Source organism: Vulpes lagopus, chromosome 3 (assembly GCF_018345385.1).
Source record: "Vulpes lagopus strain Blue_001 chromosome 3, ASM1834538v1, whole genome shotgun sequence".
In the NCBI taxonomy this organism is placed as follows: Eukaryota; Metazoa; Chordata; class Mammalia; order Carnivora; family Canidae; genus Vulpes; species Vulpes lagopus.
The window spans coordinates 87,964,782-87,985,897 of NC_054826.1; the positions used below are offsets into that span (position 1 = coordinate 87,964,782).

Genomic DNA, 21,116 nt, shown 5'->3' on the forward strand with positions numbered 1-21,116 from the left:
AATTCTTCCATCCATGAACATGGAATATTTTTCCATCTCTTTGTGTCTCCCTCAATTTCTTTCAGAAGTGTTCTGTATTCTTTAGGGTATAGATCCTTTACCTCTTTGGTTAGGTTTATTCCTAGGTATCTTATGCTTTTGGGTGCAATTGTAAATGGGATTGAGTCCTTAATTTCTGTTTCTTCAATCTCATTGTTAGTGTATAGAAACGCCACTGATTTCTGGCATTGATTTTGTATCCTGCCACATTGCCGAATTACTGTATGAGTTCTAGGAATCTTGGGGTGGAGTCTTTTGGGTTTTCTACGTACAGTATCATGTCATCTGCAAAGAGGGAGAGTTGACTTCTTTGTCAATTTGAATGCCTTTGAGTTCTTTTTGTTGTCTGATTGCTGAGGCTAGGACTTCCAGTACTATGTTAAATAGCAGTGGTGAGAGTGAACATCCCTGTTATGTTCCTAATCTTAGGGGAAAGGCACCCAGTGTTTCCCCATTGAGAATGATATTTTCTGTGGGCTTTTCATAGATGGCTTTTGAGGTGCTGAGGAATGTTCCCTCTATCCCTACACTCTGAAGAGTTTTGATCAGGAATGGATGCTGTATTTTGTCAAATGCTTTCTCTGCATCTATTGAGAGGATCATATGGTTCTTGTTTTTTCTCTTGTTGATATGATCTATCACATTGATTGCTTTATGAGTGTTGAACCAGGCTTGCATCCCGGGCATAAATCCCAATTGGTCATGGTGAATAATCTTCTTAATGTACTGTTGGATCCTGTTGGCTAGTATCTTGTTGAGAATTTTTGCCTCTGTGTTCATCAGGGATATTGGTGTATAATTCTCCTTTTTGGTGGGGTCTTCATCTGGTTTTGGAATTAAGGTGATGCTGGCCTCATAGAACAAATTTGGAAGTACTCCCATCTCTTTCTATCTTCCCAAACAGCTTTAGTAGAATAGGTATGGTTTCTTCTTTAAATGTTTGATAAAATTCCCTTGGGAATCCATCTTGCCCTGGAATTTTGTGTCTTGGGAGGTTTTTGATGACTGCCTCAGTTTCCTCCCTGGTTATCGGCCTGTTCAGGTTTTCTGTTTCTTCCTGTTCCAGTTTTGGTAGTTTGTGGTTTTCCAGAAATGTGTCCCTTTCTTCTAGATTGCCTAATTTATTGGCATATAGCTGCTCATAATATGTTTTTAAAATCGTTTGTATTTCCTTGGTAGTGGTGGTGATCTCTCCTTTCTCATTCATGATTTTATTAATTGGAGTCTTTTCTCTCTTCTTTTTAATAAGGCTGGCTATTGGTTTATCTATTCTTCTGGTCTCTATTTCATATAGTTTTGCTCGAATCTTGATTAACTGTCTTCTTCTTCTGGGTGAAGGTTTTATTTGCTGTTCCTTCTCCAGCTCCTTTTGGTGCAAGGTCAGCTTTTGTATTTGAGTTGTTTCCAGTTTTGAATGGATACTTGTATTGCGATGTATTTCCCCCTCAGGACTGGTTTTGTTATATCCCAATGATTTTGAACAGTTCTATCTTCATTCTCATTAGTTTCCATGCATCTTTTTAATTCTTCTCTAATTTCCTGGTTGACCCTTTCATCTTTTAGCAGGATGGTCTTTAACCTCCATGTGTTTGAAATCCTTCCAAACTTCTTCTTGTGGTTTAGATCTATTTTCAAAGCATTATGGTTGAAAATATGCAGGGTACGATCCCAATCATTTGGTATTGGTTAAGACCTGATTTGTGACCCACTATGTGGTCTCTTCTGGAGAAAGTTCCATGTGTACTTGAGAAGAATGTGTATTCAGTTGCATTTGGTTGTAAAGTTCTGTAAATATCTGTGAAATCCATCTGGTCCAGTGTATCATTTAATGCTCTTGTTTCTTTGGAAATGTTGTGCTTAGAAGATCTATCAATTGTTGAAAGCACCGTGTTGAAGTCAGATTTTCTTTTCTGATCGTGAACTCAAGATTAGGAGAATCCCACCTAAAAAAAAAAAAAAAAAAAAAAAGGAGAATCCCACCTAAAAGCACAGCACAAAATAGGCAAATGTGGTTTGGTGTCCTCACCTCATCTTCCCTGAGTCTCATCCAGTGCTCCTGGGAGGACTTCCACAGATAGTGAAGAGCTGATGTCATTAAGCACAAACTTTTGCCAAGTCAGATGCAAATTGCACTTACTGTGCACAACAAGCAAAGGCTAGACGCATTATCATTCTTTTTAAAAAATTTTTCATTTAAATTCAATTAATTAACATATAATATATTAGTGGTTTCAGAGGCAGAGGTCATTGATTCATCAGTATTATATAACACCCAGTATTCATTACATCACGTGCCCTCCTTAATGTCTATCACCTAGTTTATTCATCCCCTCACCTTAACCCCCTCCAGCGACCATCATTCATATGGCCACATTATAGGTTATCTCTGAGGAACAACTACTGGTTTGGAGCAGAACATGCCATCTCAGAGCAACAAATTGCTTTAGTTTTGTTTAAAAACTAGAATGAAGACAACATACGTTTTTATGCATATTTAAATATACGGTGTGTATTTATACAGCAATGACAATCACACAGATTATATATTCTAAAAATCTCTCTGGTACCACACCCTACAGCACTATTCATGGTCAGCCTCATGCACACACACCAAAAGTTGAAGCCTAGGGAATTGCAGGCCTCAACATGTGTAACGTTCATTGATGAAAGTTCTACAGGTAAAGAGAAATGAAAATAAAGAGGCCATAGGTGAAGAAAAACATGTCTGTCTTTGTGTATATGTTTGTATATATTTGTATATAAATATACATATATTGTATATGTTTGTATATAAATGCAACAAATGTTGCATTTGTATATGTTTACATCTGTCCATGTGTGTGTGTGTGTCTCTCCTTTCTGTCAGCCTTTCTGCCAGTCTTTCTGCTTGTTTGTGTTTCTTAATCTATTGCTCTGTCTCTTCCTGTTACACGCACATGTGCATGGGCATTTAGACACACTCTCCCCACATTAATAACGATTAATCAGAAATGTAAAATCATGAAAGCAATAATCAGGAAGTATGCAGTATCTCATTTAAGAGAAAAAGAAGGGTAGAGTAGGTCAAACAGCTCTGTATCTGGCCTGCGCTTTCTTAAAGACCACGTTTCTACTTACTCGAAAAATATTAACAATCCTATCGATACCTTACAACTAAACAAATCAAAACATCAATTGGATAATGTTATGAGGGTGAATAGCAAAAGGTACAAGAAAACAATGTTACATATAATGTGAAATTTCAAATATAAATCTTGAGTTCAAGGAATTATAACATTATGGATGTGGGAGAGTGGTTATCAAGTCTCACAAGGAAGTCATGGCAATCATTGTTATGATTTTAATACTTATGCATAGAACAGACTCATTGGCTTGGGGAAAATAAATCCCGAACCTACGTTCCAGTGTCTTTTCCTTCACTATACCTCAGATTCCCAGTGGCACCTGTTAACTTCTAGGCCATCAAAACATCCAGATCTTACCTCATCCAACAAAACTTGTATTTTCTAGGCACCCAGGTGGCTCAGTGATTGAGCATCTCCCTTCTGCACAGGTCATGATCCGGGGGTCCTGGGATCAAGTCCTGCATGGGCTCCCCATAGGGGATCTGCTTCTCTGTCTGCCTGTGTCTCTGCCTCTCTCTCTCTGTGTCTCTCATGAATAAATAAATAAAATCTAAAAAAAAAAAAAAAACCGACTTATATTTTCCCCGTATAGCTAGCTGATACTCCATGTGGTTGAAAGAAAACTGTGCAAAGGTGGAAATGATTTCATGGATTATAGAAATATTTTCATGTAGAATATTTTTCAGTCCCTAATTGAGTATTTAATTGGCAAAAACTGGGATCCCTGGGTAGCGCAGTGGTTTGGCGCCTGCCTTTGGCCCAGGGCGCGATCCTGGAGACCCGGGATCGAATCCCACATCAGGCTCCTGGTGCATGGAGCCTGCTTCTCCCTCTGCCTATGTCTCTGCCTCTCTCTCTCTCTCTCTCTCTGTGTGACTATCATAAATAAATAAAAAAAAACTTAAAAAAAATAATTGGCAGAAACTCAGATCAGCTTTTTCAAAGTGATGAATATCTCAGGTGTAGTAGGATTAATGGAATTTCAAAAAACAAGATGGAATATGAAGATATTATACTTGAACAAAAATACCCTTCATTAGCTTGAAAAGTGTTCACTTCTGTGTAGTGTCTGTAATATAGAAAAAAATTAATACATTTTTTCAAGCATTATTATTTAGTTGAATATTTCTTTTTTTGTCTTATTTTAAAAATTATTATTTTAATTCCTCTGTAGTTGGCATACAGTGTTGGTTGACTCTTAATAATTCTCCCTGGTTTTTGTTTTATTTTGAATGACAAGTAGTTTTATTAGAGTCTAGTTATTTTCTTCTTGCCCGTGTTATTTGGGGGGAGGGATGTATGTGATCTCAATAAAATGAGTTTTACTAGAATGAAGCCATTTCTGTGAAATCCAGACATCCAGACAGACTTATCTGGATGGATTTCTCTACGGGAAGATACAAATGCCTTCATGTTTTCAGCCATCAATTAGGAAATCAGCTCCTCCCATGGCCTCAGCTGGGAGAAAAGCCACTTCTTTGTGATGGAAAGAACTTTTTTTAGTTTTTAGAACTTTTTTTAGCATGTTGGCTATAGGAATCCTTCAAATTGCTTCTGATTTAGAAAGGCATAGCCTTGGTTATTAGAAGGCAATATATGTTAACCATCTACCTTCCAAAGATATTGTTGTTGTTGTTTTAAATTTATTTATTCATGAGAGACACAGAGAGAGAGAAGCGGCTCTCTGTGGGGAGCCCGAGGTGGGACTTGATCCCAGTATCCCAGGATCACTACCTGAGCCAAAGGCAGATACCGAACCACTGAGCTACCCAGGTTTCCTCCAAAGATATTGTTGAATCCAGCAGGGAAACGCGATACTAACTCAGAACATTTGATCGTTTTCTGAAAGATATTTTACAAGAAAACTCCAGGGAGAACTGATTAAATGTTTTTTTTCCATCACCAACAGCATTATATTTCCCAAGAACAGCTGTACAATAGGAATTTTCAAAATTCTAATTCATCACTTCAAAATTGACCTTTTCCAAATATAGGAGGTTGAAATTTTAGCTAAATACAGTTTCAGGAGCTCATTTGACTTTCAAGAGTCTATCCTAGAATATCATGGTTACATGTCAAAATGTGGTATTTGAAAATATGTATTTCGAATATGGTTATTGCATTTTTTTTCTATTCCAAATCAATTAGTTTTTGTTGTGCAGTACAACATGCCATATTCTCTTTTGGGAAAGACAAATTTATTTTTCATGATGTTATAGAGTCTATGAATTTGGGGGAAAATACTAATCCAGACTGAAGAGCAAATTCAATTTCAACCTCGGCTATAAAAGAAATATATCTTTTTTTTTCTGTACCAAAGTAGAAAAAAATCCTGAGCTGTGCAATGCAGCATTTACCTTAGTTCCCCTAAGAGAAACTCACGTGACCAAAAAAAATTGTAAAAGCAAGCATCATAATGCATCTGCCTTTATAAAATTCATAATGTGCGTCTCCCTTTTAATTTCTGAATGATCCTGATGTAAAGATGATGGTAATGTATTCTTTAACCCAGTAGTTCCCAGCTTTATTTGAGCACCAAATCTCTTTTTTGAATATTTTGGAGGTACTAGGAGGTACAGCTCAGAAAATGTTGTAAACGCCTGTGAAGAGGCGTCTGATTGCTTTTGTCTACTCTAAACAGTATTCCGTAGGTCATTTATCAGAATCCAGTTAGGGTGGCTCACTGTGACAATGCCAGCAAGAGTTAATTTTTATATAAATGATAGTTCTATGCCAAAAGTTTTGAATCTCCAGTATAATGTTAAAATGTCTTTATTTGTATATGCATATTATATACAGTACACTGTGAATGATAGTTTAATGCTAATTTCCTTTGCTACACACACACACACACACACACACACACACAAACACACACACACACACTGGATAACAATCCGTAGCTAGATGACCACTGTAGTGTTCCACTGGAGGTTTTTTTTGTATCTGGATTTGAATGGTGTAGGATAGTCCCTTTCATGTCCCTACACTACTATTGTTTCGTGACAGTGTCTCTAGGTATCCTGCTTATCTGGTATCTTATAGAAGAATTTATAAATCTCAGATTCTTCCTGCAGTTAAATTTTTTTGCCTCTGTTAGTTTGTTTGATAAACTATATTCCTGAGGAATCTGCCTTAGCTGTAAGATACTCTGAGAAGTGCCTGCTAGAAGAATTTGCCAGGCGTGACTTCATTATTTCCTCTGATCTTAGCTGTTTGTCTACTTGGGAAGCATTGTACACTTAAGGGAACATTTGGGGCACACAGTCCTTACCTACAATCCTGTGTAAGAGCCAGATACATGAATAGAAAGTAGGCTTAATTTAATTACAGGGAGCATGGTAACCGCAGATGAAGCTAACAGCCCAGAGCAGGAGTGTGGGGAAAGAAGAAGCTCAGAGAAGGTGTCAGGCAGGGAGGATACTGTCTGAATTAGAAGTGCTCAGCCTTCATATTATTGTAGGGGATTTGTTTCAGATGACTTTGATATCAGAATAATATCTGCTTAGATTTTTAAAAAGTTGAAAACTGGAATGTCGTGTAGAAAAAAAATCACACAGATTCCCATCATTCAAAATGCAGCCATGTTATCCTTTAGACGTAGTATTTCCTATCGCTTTTGTACACGTGTCCTCATTCCTGTAGAAATTTTGCAGATGCCTAATGGAAGCCCCCAAAAGATTCCTTTATGGGGCACCTGGGTGGCTCAGTGGTTGAACCTCTGCCTTCGGCTCAGGGCATGATCCCCAAGTCCTGGGATGGAGACCTGCCTTGGCCTCCCTGCAGGGAGCCTGCTTCTCCCTCTGCCTATGTCTCTGCCTCTCTCTCTGTGTCTCTCATGAATCTCATGAATAAATAAATAAAACCTTAAAAAAAAGAATCTAGACTCTAGGCACATTTTTCCCCTTTAAAATTCATCCGTATAAACATTGTTGTTATTTGATCAGGCTTTTTAACACTGGTTCGACCAAAAATAAAAAATACTCCTTTCCAGCTTTCACAGTCCTATTATGACTTAACTTCAGAGACAGAGAGAAAGATTGAGATTTAAGGACTATAATTCAAGCCACCTGAGTAGGGACTGAGGAACAGTTACCTGAAGAAAAGGTGATTAACATTTCCAGTGTGTGAACTGAGCCATTTCTGGCTGAAGGGTAGCATTTTAGTAATATAATATTGTTTATAAAATAAAAGAACTTCAAGACTGGACCTTTTCCTTTGGTATAGATTTTCCTTTGAACTTTTAAAGAATACAGGAAACCATTTGTTGGGTTAGACATTTTAAAATTATAGTATTATGGATAAAATATTAGAAATGCCTTTTATGAATCAGAATGTATTTTCCCATGTAGAGCAACTTACTGAATGGAGCATTTACTTGTTTTCACTCAGTGCAACACCTTTCTACATTCTTTCTCTGAATAGTAGTTACAGTTGCTTTTCCTAAAATATATTTTCCAAGGGCTATCTCCCTCTTATGCCACAACATTGGAACATTGGCCAAAGATTATTTACAGGGTGCCATTAGTACAAAACTCTTTCTGAGGCCCAACAGGTTAATAAAGAGATAACTCTGAAAACATGGATTTTCTTGCCAAAAATAATATAGATTTATTCATTGATTAATAGAAAGAGAGATAATACACGATTAGAGACAATACACAATTATGGACAATGGCAAATAAAATTACTACGACCTTTTTGATAAGTAATAGACATTATCTGCTTACATATAAAATATGAAGACCCCTTAATTCATAAATTACAGCTTTAGGGATATATACCTACAAAATGAACATACATATACACAAAGATGGCTATTGCTAAATTGTGTCTAATAGAAAAAAATGAAACAGTCCTAATCTCATATATGGTAAAAGGATCGAAATGGTAAAAGGATTGAATAAAATTTGGCACTTCATGCTGAGGTGGGTTCATCAGCTCTCACGAAGCATGAGTTAGATGCATATGGATTGATGAGGAGTATGTATTGCACTGTTTACTGAGAAGAGCATATGCATAGTGATATGAAAAGTAGGATAATAATAAAAAAATGGGTATGCTGAATGATAAGACAAAGCATAAGGAGAAATAAACATCAAACTATTAAATTCATGGGGGTTGAACTTGGGCATGAGAATGAGGGAAAGACAAAAATCATTTATTTTTTCTCCTTATATAACTAGGTATGTTTTGGATTATTAAGTGAGCTTTATTACTTTATAGCTAAAAAATAGAAAATATTTTATTATGTACTATTGTGCATGAATGGCCATGTAATTACATTTCTAAATCATTAGGTTGCCTGGAATTCAGGCCGACCAAGATGAAGGCTCCAGAACAAAAATTAATGGTGGACTCTGGGTGAACAGAAGAGCCTCCTGCCCCTACGTTATGCTTTCTGCTTTGATTCCATAGACTCCTTGAAATTATAGATAAGTTAGTTTCCTAGGTTTACCTATAAATGGATGTATCAACTCATAAATACCTCCATATCCAAAGGTGATTAAAAGATGGAATATAATAGTTTTTCTATATAAAAGGAAAAGTGAAAATGGATAAACCCATGGCTCCTTTTCCTTCCCACCTCATTCCCACTAGTAATACAGATTATGTTTTGATCAACCTACCTTAACAGTTTTAGAAATATCATAATGAATCACATGCAGCAAATGACTCTTTCACTCTAATTTAGATATAGGGTCCACATATTATTTATTGCTATGTATTGCCTTCAGATTGATTATGTTATGAAAGGAATTAAGGGAGAGAGAGAGAGAGAAAGAATCCCAAACAGACTCCATGCTCAGTGCAGAGCCTGATACAAGGCTACATCTCATGACCCTGAGATCATGACCTCAGCCAAAATTAAGAGTCAGATGCTTAGCCAACTGAGCCACCCAGGGCTCCTCTTCTTCTTCTTATCAGGACACCAATCTTATGGGATTAGGGTCCCATCCTTGTCACCTTATTTAACCATTGTTACCTCTTTAAGGTTCTATCCCCAGATGGAGTTACATTGGGAGCTTAAGGCTTTCAGCATATGAGTTTGAGAGGGATAAAATTCAGTCTGTGACAGGAAGAAAAACAAACGTAGGATACTATGGGATACTAAATTTGTGTATATTTTTGTTATGCTAAGTTTCTCCCTTCTAAGTTTTCACTGTGTCTTTTGGTAAAAGAAAAAAATTGAACTGACATTTAACTGCCTACTCAAGCCAGCAGGCATAATCTATAGAATCTTATTTTAGAAGGTCATGAATTATTTCATTAAATTGTTAAGATGTCTTCATATTTAACATAAAATGTGAAGTATGTATGTATATCTTTCTCAAAAGTGACTTTTAAAACTCTACCTTTTTTGCTTTTTAAGATAGTTAATGCTGCAAGAACTGGTTAAATGTGTTAAATTCTGGTAAACAACAGCTTCTATTATTTAACTGGCCCTGTAGAAATACTAGTTTGTTGATAGTAAAGACTTTTTCTTCTAATTTATAAGAAAAAATGAAAGAAAACAAGAGAATCACATCTAATTAGAGAGTCAGCCAACAGTGTTAATATTATTAAAGAAGTTCCATTTTGTTACCTCTCCTGTGTACAGAGAAATGTGAAATTACAAAGTTTGGATAGTACTCTTCACACTGTTTTCTACATCTAGTCGAATCCAGCCTCCCAACTTTTATCTCCACTGTGTAAGATTAGGTCTGTGGAAATTGGATGGAGAAGCCGTTCTTTGCCACAGATAGGGTAAAGTTTTCTTCTCCATTCCTGTTTTCTACCAAAAGTGAAATGGAGAGCAGTTCTTTTCTCTTCATTTAATTGTTGATTCTGCATCAAAATTCCCAAACTCTTGGCGTAATGAGACTTTATAAGAATCTTGGTGGCCACTCTTGCTGATCTCAGGCTCCCAGAGTAAGAATTGAAAACTGCCAGCCAGTAAGACTCCACCCTGCCCAGTTGCAGAGAATAAGCAGATTCATCCCCTCTGCTTGGCGGCTTCTGGGAATTGTGTGACCTCTGAGAGGTCTAGGTAAAACTTAGACGTCTAGGGTCTTGGTGAGACAATATTTACAGTTCATTGCCTTCAAATCCTAGTTTGCTCCCCTAGTTCTTACTTAAAATTGATGACCCCCAACCCCTACCTCAACACACCTCTGAAAGCAAGGGACTCGGTGATCTGCTGCACCACTACCAGTGCACTCACTGCAGAATGGTAAACCTTGCCCATGTTCCCAGCAGCTGGCTGAGGTCTCGTCAGCTCATGTGAGTCACTCAGTCTGCTACCATCCTGATGATGAGTAGGCAGCCTGCCCTGAAGACTTCTGAAATTGTGTTTTCCATCAACCTGGCCCACTGGACATTATCCTGGTTTTGCAGTGACTTCTCAGACACTGCAGTGTGGTAGCTCTCCTAGACAGCAAACCCCAAAGAATGCTATTCCCACTTACTGTCACTTCCATTCCAGAGGATTATGTTCTCAGGAATACCCAGGTAGAGGCTGTCTGTCTTAGAGTGCTCAGTGTCCACTAAGAGATCTCATTGTGCTGCTCTGGCTGAACCCCACTGACTATCAAAATAGGCAAAGCAACATCTCAAAAATGTAGATATTGCTGGACCTGTTGTACCACGGCCCATTCAAACCAGGAATTGTGTTAATTTTGTCTTGAATGAACTAAAATAAAAAGGAATGGGAAGCGAAGGGGAAGGGTGAATGGATAAAGATGAAGCAGCACCAAATTTTGTCTCAATGATCCTGATAGAGCTGCAGTTCCCCTACGCAGGGCAAACAGGCAGCTACTTCCTTATCTATAAAATGTAGACAATAGATAGGGCTGTAATGATGACATGATTGGGTGTGTATAAAGGGCTTGCTGTAGCACCTGGAGGATGGCGAGCATTTGGTAAATAGTCATCATTGCTGTTATTGTTACTGCTACAATTAGGTGCGATTAGAAATGGAAAGAATCCAAGCTTGGACAGCAGCTTTACCCATCTCTCACTGGACAACCCTGAGACAGTTACTCGATTTCTAAGCCTCATCTGAAAAATGGGAATTATAACAAAGGAATGAATAATTGCATTCATTAGAACAATTACACATTTTAACTATCTCTGTCTTTTGGGGCACCTGGATGGCTCAATCAGTTAAGTGTCTGACTCTTGGGTTCAGCTCAGGTCGTGATCTTGTGGGTTGTGTGACAGAGCCCTGTGTCTAGCTCCATCCTCAGCAGGGAGTCTGCTTGAAGATTCTTTCCCTCTTCCTCTACCCCCCACTCATGTGCTCACTCACTCAGTCTCAGGTAGATAAATCTAAAAAATCTTTAAAAAAAATTCTGTCTTTCCTTGTCTAGATGGAATGGCTTAAAAAATGAGAAGATAGACTTTGAAGGCAACTAGTCAGGGTATGATGCAATATCTGAGTGAGCGCAGATACTTAGTGAATCCTGTTTGTAAATAAGAACTTAATGCAAACCAGACTTAGCATAATATATACATTTTTGGAACCATGTTTATCATATTCCCTTAAAACAGGCTGTCAGGGACAACTTTGTCAAAACACTTGTTATTTTGGTCTTCAGATAAGGCAAGTTAAAAACTAAAGCTATATTGTGAAATTTAAAAGGAATATTCTATATCTTTCCTAAGAGACTGGGCTCTAATTCAGCCGAATACAAGAAGTTAAATTAGTTAATTAAGCTTATTTATGTCAGAGCTGTGAGCAGGTAAGATGCTGTCTAAATCAGATGGCCGAGGATCGAGTTAACATTACTCAGATAGTAAAACATCTGCTCAAGTGTTCTGTGTCTTCCAGGCAATAAGAGCATAAGAGCAGTATGCCTGCTCACAATAATTAGAAAGTAGGCGAATAATGGCGTTTTGGAAAAGATGGAAGGAAATGGGACGGCTCAGATGGTGATACTACAAGTCCAGAACTGCCACTTCATTGATACTTGATTACGTCTGTAAATACCTATGATGTGACAAAAAGAAACTGTTACTTTAAGGACATTAACGAAAATGCCTACTTCTCTCTGAATATATCCTAAAAGTAGTATTGTGTTGGCCTATTGAACGAGGCTTCTCATCAGCCCTTCCCTAGTTATTAGTCTCAGGCTTTGTGTTCCTCTTTATTTGGCTAACTGCATGATTATGACAACAAACTCTGGAATCGGCAATCATATTTTCATTATATAACCTTTGAACTGTGTTTACTGGGATTTGGTAGAGCCTGTCATCTATACTCAGAGATTTGAAGCTTACCCCTAAATGAATGTCACGTGCAATTAATTTACAAGAGAAGTAATCTGAAGCTGGAGTGAAGCTAGTTCTCTCAATGGTTTTCAGAATGAATGCTTTGCCACATCTAACACAAGAAACTCAGAGATACTTCAAGGTATTCAATCCCAGTTATTGTTCTCCAGTTCATTTAGTGAACAGAATATTTTTTATTAGCAGACACTTTAATGTTTGTTTTATCATTGTGTGACTTTATTTAATTGAGAGATAAGTATTTACTTATTAAAATGATCTAAATCCCAGTATGTAGGAATGTTGGCACTTCTTGTAAATTAGGCAGGTGTGTTCTGGATAACTGTTAATATTAACGATAAAATCCATATAACAAATACTTATCAAGCAACTACTATCCGCGGGACAATTAGCAGGTTACAGTGAGAGGACTGACATGTGCCTCTGTGGTATTTACTCGTCCTTGGGCTTGTTAGAGTCTAGAAGGAATCAGTGGTGAAAGGTGAAGTCTAGGCTCACTGGCAATGACCCACATGGCTGAAAACATCCATGTGTTAGAGACCAGAGACAGAAGTGTCTGTATCCTCCCACCAAAGTGTAATTTGGTGACTTTCCCACCATTTCCTCTAGTAAGAATGAGAGTGTCAATATGGCCAAATATTCTCTTGAAGTTCCAGTTGCCTATATGTTACTTCCTGAGGAGATCTAGCATCTAGAAAAAGATGCTCTCTAGGACAGTGCTTCTCACACTGATGCAGGACCAGTGACTTTTCTTTCTTTCCCTTTGCCCCAATTCTTTGCAGATGGCTACTTCAAAAAAGAGAAACATGCAAAACATGAATCTGTTTTTTGTTATGAATGAAACGTTTCTTTTCATCTCAAGGCTTATCTTGTAGACCATACTCTCAGAGGCTGCCCTGAGCTCCTCTGATCACACACATCCCAGGAACTCTCAACCTCTAACCTCACAGCCTCTTTCATCCTGTCCTCTGAACTCACCTTCACCTCCCAGGAAACTGCAAGGTCCTTCTTTTAAAAATCCAGCAACATCTTGTCACTCCCATCCTCACATTCTCCCATAGCACCTATTGTTGCCTCCTGACCCAGTGATGGCATTGACAGGAAAACCCTTCCTTCATTCTCTGCTCATGGAATTTGGTGCCTCTTTTTCTTTCCCTAGTGCACCCTCAGAAAGCTTTCCTAGGGTTCTGGCCTAAATGTCAGGCTCTGTACACTTTAAAATGTGAATATCAGTGTCTGAAATGGGGTTGGGGGATTTTCTTTAAGATTTGACTCTATTGTGAGGTGGGCGGGGTGATGGGGTAACTGGGCGACAGACACTAAGGAGAGCACATGACGAGATGACCACTAGGTGTTAATACTGTATGTTGGCAAATTGAATTTAAATAAAAAATTAAATTTAAAAAAAAAGATTTTACTGTATTCCTGGGTGAAAAGTGGGCTAAGCAGAGCTAACCGTGTGTGTGTGTGTGTGTGTGTGTACATGTCCTCACCGGCTAAAAAAAGGAGGGTACCCTCACTAACATATAAAGTGAAGGAATGTGTAACTTCTCTTGTTTTCTCTTCTTGCTTTATGTCCCTTTACTGTGACCAGAACTTTGGCGGGTGTGAGGAGTGGAACTCTATACAAAGAGCCTTTTGTAGAAAGTCAGTGGATATGTTTCTTCTGCCAATGACAGGGATCTTAACTCTCTGACCATGTGTATCCTTATCTCTTACATGAGATGATTAGGTACCATGATCTCTGAGATCACTTCGTCTAGAAAATTCTGTAATTTTCTGACATCCTCAAATCCTTTTGTGTACCCTATTGACTTATCCCCTCCCAGGGCTATATGTTAACCTTATTTTCTTAATTTCTTCTAGCACCTGTATTCTGATTAGAGGCTGAATAAGTGACATTCAGAACTTCCACTAAGGTACTATAAGGTAAGAGCTTTTGGGGGGTTGAGTTCTTTGCTTTCATAAAAGGATTTATGGCTTGATGAGTGAAACATTAACGAAGAATAGGAATTCCTGAGTCAGTGTGTTTCAATATGATTATAATTGCTCCCTGTGCATCTTAATACAGATATACTAGTCATGCTCGATTTTTGCACCTTAGTTAAGATACTTCTTTTGCTTGTTTGCTGATAATATTCAAAATTACAATGAAAACATGTTTGTTAAAATATGAAATAAGTTGTTTTATTTCAAATACTCATTTCTGTGTTAATTGTAGCAATATGGGGTTATTGGAAATTAATGCAAAACATTTGAATTTTTAGCATATATGGAATCTTATAGCTCATCTAATTTTTAGAAGCTTAAATATTATCCCTTGATTTATATCACTTTATCCACAATGCTGTACAAAATCTGCTAGTGAATATAAAGAAAAAGCAATGTGGGGAAAAAGTTGAATCTCCTTTAAACGTTGTTTAAACTTTATTTAGCAGACAGTCCTACTAGCCTACCCAATATCCCTTCACCCTTCCATAATAATAATACTAATTGTGATGTTTTGAAGGGCAGTGAAATGCCTACTTTGGAAATCTGTTCCTTCCCTGACTCCTTTACTGAGGCCACATATGTAAGTCGCTTCTGGCTAATGACTTGTGGATGGATGGTGAGCTCCAGGGAGGGCTTCCCTTCTTGAGTTTATTCCCTTCCTGATTTTATTTCATTCCTGAAATAAAAGAGCAGGGCTTCAAGAGCAGAATATTTTTGGAACATTTTCTTTGCTATTACTCCATCTTCCTACCTGGAAAGCTATTCTAAAATTTGTAGCCAAATTTTAACTTACAGAGGTAACTGAATGATGACACAGAGAGGTCAGTGCCATTGAAATGAGACTATTACTTACACATCCTGAGAGAAAGGCCACTCCCTGCCACCAGGGCCACCTGAGGAAGCACCAGCTTTGACCTGGAGGCAGAAGACAGAATGAGAAGAAAGTCTAAGTCAGAAAGAAAGTCTTTCAGAAAGAAAGGCTAAGTCAAAGCCTTTATTGGGAAGGTCTGTGGGAATAGCTTTGCAGGGCAGGGCACTTGGTTGAGGACTGGCCAGTTGGAACAGTGTGGTTGGTGTCTGGATTAGAGGGATGATCTCTGGCTGTCTGGTCCCTGGCCCTGTATGACTTAGGGCTGGGGAAATACTGGCTTGGGGTGTAAAAGAGGAGAATTGAGACTGTAGATTGCTTGGTTTACATATGAAAGGTGTGCTCTGTGCCACGTTCTTTGCTATATGTAAGACTGGCTAGCTTGGGAGAAGCAGTCTATCCCTGGGCAGCCAGCTTTTAAGATCTCAAAACATCATAAAATACACAAAAAACCAGATTAGTACCCAGCACAGCCCCATCTCATCATCCCAAGGACAAAAGCCACAGCTAGAGATGTTGGCAAAGAAACATAAGTGAGCTTGACTCCTTGATGACATTCCTTCTCTCTAGCAAGTTTACCATACACTCTCCTGTGGCATTACTCAGATAAATCCCTGATTTGTTAGATCTCCTGACACTTGGAGCTGAATGCAGACATAGCTGATTCATGGACATTCAGATCAGGGCGTTGTGCTAGACATGCCTCTTTCATCTTCACAAGAGTGCCATCCAGGTATGATTATACCCATCTACAGATGAGGAACCTGAGATGTTAAGAACTGTGGCCTATGATTACAGGTTGTCAAAGGCGATTTTTGAACTGGACCTGTCAGGTGCCTTTCCCCATACTCTGCTACCTTGATGCTTACCCTGACAATATATGCCAGGAGCCTGTGCTGTTGCTGATCACATCTGCTAGGTAGTCAGTGGCATTGCCAGCTCACTAGCCCTTTGAATGTTTGCTCTTCAATAATACAGAATTCCTATTAGACTATCCATTTATGAAACTAAGTAAACTGAGGCTATTTCACATTAAAAGAGAAAAAAGAAGAGAAGGGCAAACTCTAATTTGGGGAAAACAAGGTGAATTAGAACTGCCTATGAAAGCAAGTGAAGGAAATATTAATTCCAAGGTGGGTTGGTTTTGCTTTTTAAAAATTTTTTTTGAAATAAAAGGTTAGAACTAATGGTCTCAATATGGCCACAAAATTCAGCTTTTGACCCTTACAGTCCTAATATTAAATATTCTCCTTCTGACAGCCTCTATTACTTCACTCATACCTACTGGGTTCAGGAAGGGGGTGGAAATGCAGGTAGAAGATAAGTTATATAAAGAAACTCCTTTCCAAAGAAAGTCATGCACGATATTGAAAAAGGTACTGAGCTGGGTCAGGGAAGGAGGTGCTCAGGTAATGGGAAAGTCTCTGGGCTGGAAAATACAAGAGGGGCAATGCAGGTGACAGCCAGCTCTTCTGAGGCTTAAAAATGCCATCTCACCTCCCCAGACCTTTGTTCTTCATTTAAAAATTGAGGATGTCAGATATTCTGATATTCTCTGTGTGAAAGAAAAGCTTACCTTGTCGGATCTCCTTTGTTCATGCCAGGGACATGCTGTATCCACTAAAGCCAACCTTTCCTTTTGGCCTTTGAAGCTATGAGTTCTCACTGATTTTCCTGTCCCTTTCTTCTCTCTCAAAGTGATCCTGAATCCCTTCATTTCTTTCTGTCTCTTCTGTGGTGACTGCAAGTCCTTCTGTCTTGCCTGGACAGCTTCATCAGCTTCCTGATGGTCTCCTGGCTTCCATTCTTGTCTTACCAAAGTCCCTTCTGTGTGCAGCAGCCAGTGTCCGGGGATCCCGGGTCACATCTTGTTACTCTCCTGCTTGGGACCGGCTTAGAACCCTTCAACCCATGCCTTCCTCTGCATTAAGGGCACAACGTACAACCATGCCTTACCCTTCCCATACCTTCCTCCTGGCTTCCCAGCACCAGTGTCTGTCCTCTATACTGTTCCTTGAGTGTTTCTTTCTGTTCCCGTCCCCATCCTGAGGCCCTTTACATTCACAGCTCTGCTGCCACAATCTTCCCTAACCACTTTCTGGAAATGAGTGCTTCCCAGGCACCCAAATTTAATTCCTTCGAAAAACTAGGAATTTTATTTGTAAAGTGTACTACAATACCCCCCATATGGTAAACATATGTACACATTACAACTTAAGCGATTTAGGCAGGACATGAAGAATTCAGCCAGATTTGTTGATAGTTTGTTGCTTATCTCTTGCCGTAGAATGATCTAAGGCCCTTGGGTTTCTTCGTTGCCAAAGCCATGGTGCCTATGAAGATGCCTGTTCCCTGCAAGAAGCTTAGTAAATATTTACTGAATGGATGAATGTAGATGCAGAAAATGCCATAGGTCAGATATCCCAAAAGAAGCTAAGCAGAGCTTACAGGTGTCCCCAGTAAGTCTACTGCTTCGGAAGGAAGGGGAAAAAAATAAAAGTAAAGATGAAAAAAACAAACAAACAAAAAACTTCTAAGGGGAGGGACAGATAGCCGTGCACACAGAAATAGCAATAAATATTTGGGAGGGACCATTCCAGGTATTTTTCCCAGCAGTGTGTTTGGTCTGTGATGATGTGTGGCAGAGGCCAGTTCTCTGGATCTCACATAGATTTATTGGCTAAGCTTGGCACATAGATGATCAGAAATGCTTGTGGAATGAAGACCCAAAAGATGAAATAATAAATTATTGAGCTGCTAAGAGCATTTTTGCCTTTTTCTTTAAAGTGGGCATGATAATATTCCCTTGATGCCAATATTCAGTCCGTGTTAGTAACAGACATTCCAAATACACTGAGTGTGAAAAATGTTCCATGAAACAGAATTTGGTTACTGTGCTAGGCATCTCCCTGAGAGCATTTCAGAATTCATTTATTCTTCAAGTAAATTGTCACTGTGACTATCCAGAATGGCACACCGTGCTAATGTATTAAAATGCGGATGGGAAAATGGAAACTAGAAAAATGTCTTATCTGTCAATTAAATGATGTAGCCTCGTAGTTAGATTATAGCAATTTGGGGGCTTTTTGTTTTTTGCCAATTGAGATTTGACAGCCGTTTATAAAATATTTACATTCTTATTTCAGGCACATTGACAGCACTTTTGGGTCTTTGGAAGATGTTAATTACATGTTAGGAAAATGTTTTAAAAATTTTTGAAGCCAATCTGGTGAGGGGAAAAAAATCTGTTGTTTTTTTTTTTCAAATTGTACAAAGGAAGGAAATTACTAAAGGATATATTTCTAATAAAAGTCAGAAATAATAGATGTTTGTGATCCAAAGACCTACTGCATGTAAGGTGAAGGAATATTCTTCTCCACCCTGTCTGTTCTGGGCACCTTAGCTTTTCTTAATCAGCTCTGTCCAGCTAGATACATGCTTCTCATTTTTTTCACTTTATTATGCATATGTAATGTTTGTGTGGTACATGGGTAAATTAGACAGGATTTGGGACCATCTTTATGGAATTTTGCAGGAAAAAAATCCATACATATTTTTAGTATTGAAAGTAGATTAAATAAGTGTTGGGAACAACACTAGGCATTGAATTTATATAGAATTTTCCAGGAAATGGGCAGCCTGGGTGGCTCAGCAGGTTAGCGCTGCCTTCAACCCAGGGCTTGATCCTGGAGACCTGGGATCAAGTCCCACATCAGGCTCCCTGCATGGAGCCTGCTTCTCTCTCTGCCTGTGTCTGTGCCTCTCTCTCTCTCTCTCATAAATAAAATCTTAAAAAAAAGAATTTTCCAATAAAATACTTCCAAATGTTCTTATGAGAAGTGTACATATAACGTTTTCGGGATACCTGGGTGGCTCAGCGGCATGATCCCAGAATCGCAGGATGGAGTACTGCATCGGGCCCCCCTCAGGGATCCTGCTTCTCCCTCTGCTTCTCTCTCTCTCTCTCTCTGTCTCTCATGAATAAATAAATTTTTTAAAAAGATATTACATATAACTTTTTCTTATCAGGTATTATGTAAGAAGAGTGACCTACAATTCTTGATCAGTGGTCTGTCTGAAGTTTTGACAGTCACTATCTGTGTGATGCTTTGTAAGAACAAGTAGATGACAGAAAATTTAAAACGTGTTTTAGTCATTCAAGAGTTTCCTGCAATTGAAATTATGTTTAAAGAATCTAATGGCTATTACTTTCTTTGACGGGCAAATGCTATGTTGAAATTTCTACAAGCAAATGATTTTGGAATCCAACCTGTTTTAGTATCAAGGATTTTAAAACTTCATGGAAAGCGTAGATTCTTCTGTAGCTATCACCCTACACATATCTTGGGCTCCACTACAAGGTCATAGTAGTCACAGATGGGCAAAAATAAGCTTGAGCCTATCTGTGGATCCAGAAGGCAGAGGGCATTTGGAGGCTCTGGGTTCACTGCCCCTTCTCTCCCCTGGTTCTTCCCTGCCTCTCTCCATTCATGTGGACATTCAGCTTGAAATGCTAACATGCCTCTCCCCCACTGTGTCACAGCTGTCCCTTAGCCAGCCTTGGGTCCCAGGGACACGTAAGTATGCATCTGGTGAAGAAACCAGTTATGCTCAAAGAAATGAGTAGACCTGGGGAACTTGGGTGGCTCAGTGGTTGAGAATCTGCCTTTTGCTCAGGTTGTGACCCCCAGGTCCTGGGATCGAATCCCACATTGGGCTCCTCACAGGGAGCCTGCTTCTCCCTCTGCCTGTGTCTCTGCCTTTCTCTTTGTCTCTCATGAATAAATAAAATTTTTTTTAAAAATGAGCAAACTTTTGCCTTTGGCAAGGGATACTGGGGACTTGCAGATATGAAGCCTGATCTAGTAGAAACTTGACTCCCTGAGGGCATTTCATGGACAGAGGAAACCCAGAGTGGATTCTAGGATGTAGCACTTCTCGAACACTAATGTGTATACCCCTGTTAAAATACAGATTCAGATTCAGAGGGACCGAGGTGGGCTCGAGCTTTGGCATTTCTGACATGGTCCCAGATGAGGCTGATGCTGACATTGACTGTGCTCTTAGGAGCTAGATGGTGACACAGTGGGACCACAGAGTCATAGCAGGGGTACTGTTGCCTGAGTTGCAGAGCAGTACTGGGCAGAAGTATCTGCTTTAGGTGAAGACAGACATAGGCCTGCCACAGAGCACTGACTTCACCCCCAGGATCCCCTGGCCTGTATCTCTTGCCACCCTTACTCCTCCCAATTTTCTGTCATGTCCTTTGTCTACCTGAGCCACCAGCTGTACCTTCCATGGCTCCCAGCCACTTGTGCATGAGTGTAGCAGCTTACTGTGTGGCTGGGCACTGAACTTGATGTCCAGGTGGCAGAGCCCATGTTGGCTATGCTCAGAGCATTGCAGAGTGGCATCAAGGGCCAGGTGTCCCCATCGTGCTTGCAGCCCATGAGAGCTCAGAACCAACCTGAGCTCAGAACCAACCTATGCTCAGTCACACCTGCCCTCTGGAGGGCTGGTGCCTCCACCCAGACCCACTGGCTGCACAGGGCTCCGAGGGCATCTGCGAGTATCCTACTACCCAGGGCGCTGTAGTTCCTTGTGTGGGAAAGCCCCACAATCAGGTTCCAAAAGACACATTAGGGGTAAGTAGTAATTCCAGTAGTTCTCTAGCAAGATTGTAATATGTTATGTGGGACTAGATTAAAAAGTTTTCATAAATGACCCAGGAAAAGCAGTGCATTAAAAAAAGACTAAATTCTCAGAGGAATAGTTAAAAAGAACGTCCACACCAGGAACAAAATAAAATAAGCTAAAAGGAA

The 21,116-nt window shown here is 39.2% G+C and overlaps 1 protein-coding gene across 13 annotated transcripts in view; it reads left to right on the plus strand.

Moving 5' to 3' along the window:
- The window catches only part of CHRM3 (cholinergic receptor muscarinic 3), a 504,026-nt gene that overhangs the window by 207,496 nt on the left and 275,414 nt on the right, over positions 1 to 21,116 (plus strand). For all 13 annotated transcript variants that reach the window (XM_041747550.1, XM_041747554.1, XM_041747545.1 and 10 more), the window contains one exon: positions 14,301 to 14,363. The gene's annotated coding sequence lies outside the window, so the exon portion shown is untranslated. The remainder of the gene's footprint in view (positions 1 to 14,300; positions 14,364 to 21,116) is intronic.